The following is a 6,362-nucleotide window of genomic DNA, read 5'->3' on the forward strand; positions in this document are numbered from 1 at the left end:
CACACACACACACACACACACACACACACACACACACACACACACACGCAGGGCCCCGGCGCTTTCATAACCACCCTTCCTGCTTTCAGTGATGCTTATATCGCAAAAGCAGTAACCGCATGCAGCTCCTGCCTCCCCTCGCTGCAGAAACCACACGGGGCTGCGGTGCCGGAGGCCGCCGGGGTAGATGGCGTCTATCAATTTAGATCTGTGTGTAGCTAGAAGGAATGATCAGAGATCCATGCACTGTGCCAGCAGGGGCTAGTTCTAGAACTGGAATGGATACCACAGCCACGATGCCGACATCTGTAACATCTCCTTGCAGGGCATCTGTCTCCACGTGACCTCTGGTGCAGGAACCTTTCTGGACACCACGTCCATTTCTCTCCAGTCCCAGCTCTGCTGGGCTCTGGCCTCCTCTTCTCCACCGGCTCTCTGTGGCTTGTATTTCTGGGGTGGTCTATAAAAGGAAACTTGCAGCCATGACCTTCAGAATCCCATGCCACGCCATCCTGTTCCTGTGGGATTTGTGCCGCGTGCTCATCTGTGGCTCCTTTCGGTGCTGCGGTTTTCCATGGTGGGGTTGTTCTTTGCTTGTCTGGTGAAGGGCACTTGGTTCCTGTTTGGAGACATGACACCTGAAGCTGCTGGGAACATTTTTGTTTAAGTTTTGAGTGAACATGTTTTCGTGTCTCTGGGATAAATGCCCAAGAGTCCAATTGCTGAGAAATATTGTTGTGGGTTTTGTTTTACAAAAAGCTGCCAGCCTGCTTCTCAGAGTGGTTATAGCCTTCACCTTCTTTCAGCCAGCTACGAGTGTGCAATTTCTCTGCACCCTCGACAGCATTCCGTTAGGTCTTTAATTTTCATTTTATTTGCTTTGATGGGCGCTCTGGGCTAGCTCACTGTGGTTTAATCTGTGCTTCCCTGACGGCATTGGTCATTGGCATTGGCATTGGTCATCTTTTCACGGGTCTACAGACCATCTGCCCATCCCCTTTGCAACTGTGTCTGCTCATGCCTCTTGCCCGTTTTATAATTACATTGATTTTTAATTTGAGGTTTGAGAATTCTTTCTGTATGATAGGTACTTGTCCTTTGTCAAATATGTGATTTATCAGGCTGGGAAGATGGCTTAGCTGGCTGTCTTAGAGTTTCCATTGCTGTGACGGGACACCATGGCCATGACAGTTCATATAAGGGAAAGGCTGTTTAAAGTTTCAGAGGTTTAGTCCACTGCCATCACGGTGGGGGGCATGGCAGCATGCAGGTTGTTGACATGGTGTTGGAGAAGTAGCTGAGAGTTCGGCCCCTTCATCCTCAGGCAGCAGAAGGAGAGTGTGCACTGCACTGGGCGTAGCTCGAGTGTAGGAGACCTCCAAGCCCGCCCCCACAGTGACACACTTCCTCCAACAAGGCCACATTTTCTAACAGTGCCACTCCCCATGGGCCAAGCATTCAACCCCCCATGGGGTCATTCCTATTCAGACCACCACACTGGTGGGCTGTTTGTTGTGCAAGGACCTGAGTTCCAATCCCTATGCAAAAAGTCAGCTGGAGTGGCCCATGCCTGAAATTCCAGATCTGGAGAAGCAGAGGCAGGAGGATGCCTGCGGTTCGCTGGCAGTCAGTATAGCCAAATCAGTGACCTCCTGCTCTAGCGAGAGACCCTGTCTCAGCAAATAAGATAAAGGATGACTGAAGAAGGGTCAAATGACAATTTTTTTCCTATGAAAAATGAATCTAAAAGCTCTGAACTAGGACCTGAAAATTTCTCTTAGTTTTCTATTCTTCTAAAAGTCATATAATTTACATTTTATACTTAACATGGTCACTGTGGTGCCTGTGGGAGACCATTTTCTCCCACAGTAATTATTACAAACAATATGCTTTCTGCTTTGAACTGTTCTCTCTCTGTCTCTCTTTCTCTCTGTGTCTTTGTCTCTTTATTCTCCCTGTTGCTCTCTCTTTCTTGCTCTGTCTCTGTTTCTGTCTGTCTGTTTATTTGTCTCTCTCACCCTCTGTCTGTCTGTCTCTCTTTCTGCGTGACTTGGCCGACTGCTGATGTCACGTGGCTCCCTTTAATGATTGCCCAACCTTACTTTTTTGAGGCAAGGTCTCTCACTGAACCTGCCACTCACAGGTTTGTCAAGACTGTGGTCCAGCAAGCTCTGGGAATCCTGGGTCTGCCTCCCTAGCCATGGATTACAGGTGCTGACAGCCACATCTTGCTTTTTAGGTTGTACTAGGGATCAGACGTGGGTCCTCACAGTTTTGAAGCAAGCACTTCCTTAACAGAGCTGTAGGGCTCGTTTTTAAACACTATTTTTTGGGGTTCCTTAAAGCCTAGATAGGAGAGAGGTTAGTGGGGAGAGGAGACGCAGACCCCTTTACTTCTCCAGGCTGTTTAGGGTCGAAGGGTTCTTTTTGGGCTCTCTGTCTTTCTCTAAGCCACCACACTGTCCATCTCTGGTTTCTCTCTTTCTGGGCTCTCTCCCTGGACCACTCCCTTCTCTGTCTCACAGGAGGCAGGCTGTTACCAGCTGTCAATGATCACACCCTGCATAGACAATTATCATATTTACATAACATAACTGAGTTTTTAAAGAACCCCCAACTTTCCTTACACAGAGCCACCTCTTCATCCCCTCAAACTGCTTTTGAAGTGTTTGCACAGCTCACTTTCTGGGCTCTGTTCTGTCCCAATGACCTGTGCATCTCTCTGTGTGCCGAGACCTGCACTACTTTGGGGTTGACATGGCTGGTACAATAGTGAATGAAGAAAGGACAGACACACAGAGAGAAGCTGGGATTGGGTGGGCTGTGAGCTCTGACTCCAGGAACATGGCCCTTTATTATGTATAGCTAAAGGAGGAGGGGCTGGCTAATCTCACTGGGGTCTATGGACAGCCTCAGACTGCAGTCATCCTGCAGCAGGAAGCTGTGGTTGATATTTTCTGCACACACTGTCAACATCAGTATCAGATCAGGAGAAGGCCTTGCCAGTCCCTTAGGCCTGAGGTGTTGGGGTCCTCCACACAGCCATAATCATGTCATAAATGCTCATTCATACAGAGGTACACTTGTTCCCCACAGGCCACACCATGCTCTCTTGATGACTGTAGCTCTGAGTGAATCTTAGTGGAGAAAATGATTCCTTTTATTTTACTCTTTTTCAGAATCACTTGAGCTTATTATGGTTCTTTGTAGCTTTTAAAAAAGTCTTTTTCAGCCAGGTGCAATGTCGCATACCTTTAATCCCAGCCCTCAGGAGGCAGAGGCAGAGGCAGAGGCAGAGGCAGAGGCAGAGGCAGAGGCAGAGGCAGAGGCAGAGGCAGAGGCAGAGGCAGAGGCAGAGGCAGAGGCAGGTGGATCTCTGTGAGTTTGAGGCCAGCCTGGTCTACAAAGAGAGTTCTAAGACAGCCAGGACTACACAGAGAAATTCTGACTCAAAAACAAAGGTCATTTTCTTTTTTATATATTTGTTAGAATGAGCTTGGCTGTTAACCACGCTTAGCAGGTGTTTGGACAGGAAGGCTGTTCTACAGGTGAGCTGGGTGGAGTATCATGTTTCATAGTCTCCCCATCCATGGCTCACAGTTTCTCCATCCAGGAAGAGTTACTTCTGTTGCATGCATACTTGTTCACTAGGCCCTGCAAGGACCCTGCCTAGCCTGGGCTAAGTGAGTGGGGTTCGGACACGGGAGTGAGAACAGGCTGGTTTAGGTCAGTTTCCCAAACTTCCCTAATGCTAGGAAGTATCTGGGAACTTTGTTGAAGTCTCTTTCCCTTTAGTGTCCAGTTAAGCCGATGGATGAAATTCACCATGTGTATTTTTTGTTTTGTCTTACTGCTGTATCTAAAACTGAGCAGAAGCAGCTTGAGGAAGGAAGGAAGGGTATATTTTGTCTCACAGTTGGATTTTTCAGCCTGTCACAGAGGGGAAGGCACGGCAGCAGGAGGAGGGCGAGGCCTTCAATCACGTTGCAGAGAAGTGAGGAAGCAGAGAGGGATGAAGGCTTGCTCAAGCATGCTTCCTCCTTATTCCAGTGCATTGCCCACAGCTATGGTGGATCTTCCTATCTCAGTTAACATGATTCAGAAAATCCCCTGCAGACATGCTCAGGGACATGTTTCCACAGTGATTTAAAACACTGCCATGTGGACAGTCAGGATTGATCACATCAAGGCAGCTGGCCCCAGAATGAACACAGTGATATTTGCACACTTGTGTTGTTTTCTGGAAGAGCATGTGGAGGGCTGGTGCGATATTTTCTTTCTACGTTTGGAAGGATTCACCAGAAAACCCCTCAGGGCCTAATGCCTTTTTTCCCCCCTCAGAAAGTTGTTACTGATTCCAGGTTTTACTAGACACAGTCCTGTTTAGATTGTCTTTTCTTTGTGTGGGAGTTTGGCTAGCTTGTGTCTTTTAAGGGATGGTTCTGTCCAAGCTAAATTGTCAGGTGACAACAGATTTATAAGTTTTATGTAAGTAGAAGCATACAGTCATGTACACTGCTGCTCAACATCACATTATGAGATTTTTTTATAGGTATTTTTCACAAATGTGTAATTTTCTGTTGTCTGATCAAATGCTATGCTTTGCTTTGCAGGTTGTTGGTAGGTTTCATACATATAGTATGCATTTGTATGCATATGGCATCTTGCTCATCTTCCTGTGGCTCCACTATTCTGCTGGGTAAGTAGAATTGCTGGATTCTGGAGCATGTTGAAGAGTTTTCCAGACTTTTTCTCTGTGTTATTATTATTATTGCTACTGTTATTTCACTCTAGCAGTGGAACCTGAAAGTTGAGGTATGTCCACTTCATGGCTTGTGGGCCACACATGGATGAAATCCAACACAACATCATTAATTTACATTTAATCATTATAAAGATTTTTTTGTGATTTTTTTTGTTTGGTAACTTGATGTGTGATTCTCAAGTGTGAACTTTATTGATGGCAGTGTGATTCAGAGAATCCCCAAAGTTAGACACCCCTACAAGTGGCTTCAGGATTTTTGTAGCATTTCCTGTTACCTGCTTAGTTTCAGCCTTTCTGGTTGCTGAGTAGGGATACCACCCTGGCCTTGAGCTTGCATTTCCTGGACTGATATGCTGAGCACCCTGTGTGTGCACGGACCACAGGTATGTTTCCTGTTGATGAGTGTCTGTTTTGTCTCTTACCCACTAAAGTCTTGAGCTACTTATACTTTTCTTATTGACTTATGGGATTCATTATGTGCTATAAAGCCAGTCCTTCAGGGTCTGTGTTAAGCAATGTCTTCCTCTATCTCTTGCCCACCTACTCTTTTGACAAATGAAAGTTCTGAATATGACCAAAGTCCCATATATCAAGCTTTGACCTTGTGGTTTTTGCTTTTTTTTTTTTTTTTTGGTGTGCCTGTCATAGCCTAAGCTAGAGAAAGGCTGTGATGCCATTTTATACTTTCTTCTAGAAATTTTTGTGTTTTTAATCTCTGTGTGTGGGTATGAAGAAGGGGCGGTCAGCCAACATGGTGTCATTGTATTGAAAAAGACTTTTCCTCTGCTGAGTGGTAGAACGTTTTTGTAAATTTGATTACTTTGTGTGTGTGTGTGTGTGTGTGTGTGTGTGTGTGTGAGAGAGAGAGAGAGAGAGAGAGAGAGAGAGACTTGCTGTGTGTGCAGGTGTGTGCTGTGTGTGTGCATTGTGAAACACCTCCTCAGGTCCATATGTTTGAACACCTGGTCCCCAGAAACTGGCACTATTTTGGAATGCTGAGGAACCGTTAGGAGGTGGAACCTCACTGGAGGAAGTGGGCCACGGTGGTGGGGAGCAGGCATCTTGAAGGGGTGGAGCCCTCTTCCATTTCCCATCTGCTCTGCATCTCCTGACTACAGATGTGCTGTGGCCAACTGCTTCACGCTCCAGCCACTGTGCGTTCCCAGCACGGTGGACTGTGTCTCTCAAACTGTGAGCACGATCGGACCTTTTGCTCTGAAGCTGCTTCTTCGACATTTCGTGATAGTAGCAAGGAAAATGATGAATACAGTGCCTGTGTGAAAATGTGTGTGCATCCGAGCATAAGTGTGTGTGTGGGTGTGTGTGTGGGTGTGTGTGTGTGCGTGTGTATATGCATGTGTGGGTGGGTATCTGAAAGAATATGAACGTGTGTGTGTGTGCATGCATGAAAATATGTGTGTGTGTGTGTGTGTGTGTGTGTGTGTGTGTGTGTGTCTGAGAGCATGAGTGTGTGTGTGTGCATGTGCTTTCTGGGATCTCTGGGCTGGCCTATCTGCTCCTGAGCCCAGGCCCCATCATGACCCCTAACACATTTCTATTTCAGGTAGCAGAATCCCAGCTCTGTTCACATCTGTAG

Source organism: Psammomys obesus, unplaced genomic scaffold (genome assembly GCF_907164565.1).
Source record: "Psammomys obesus unplaced genomic scaffold, mPsaObe1.curated_primary_1811, whole genome shotgun sequence".
NCBI lineage: Eukaryota > Metazoa > Chordata > Mammalia > Rodentia > Muridae > Psammomys > Psammomys obesus.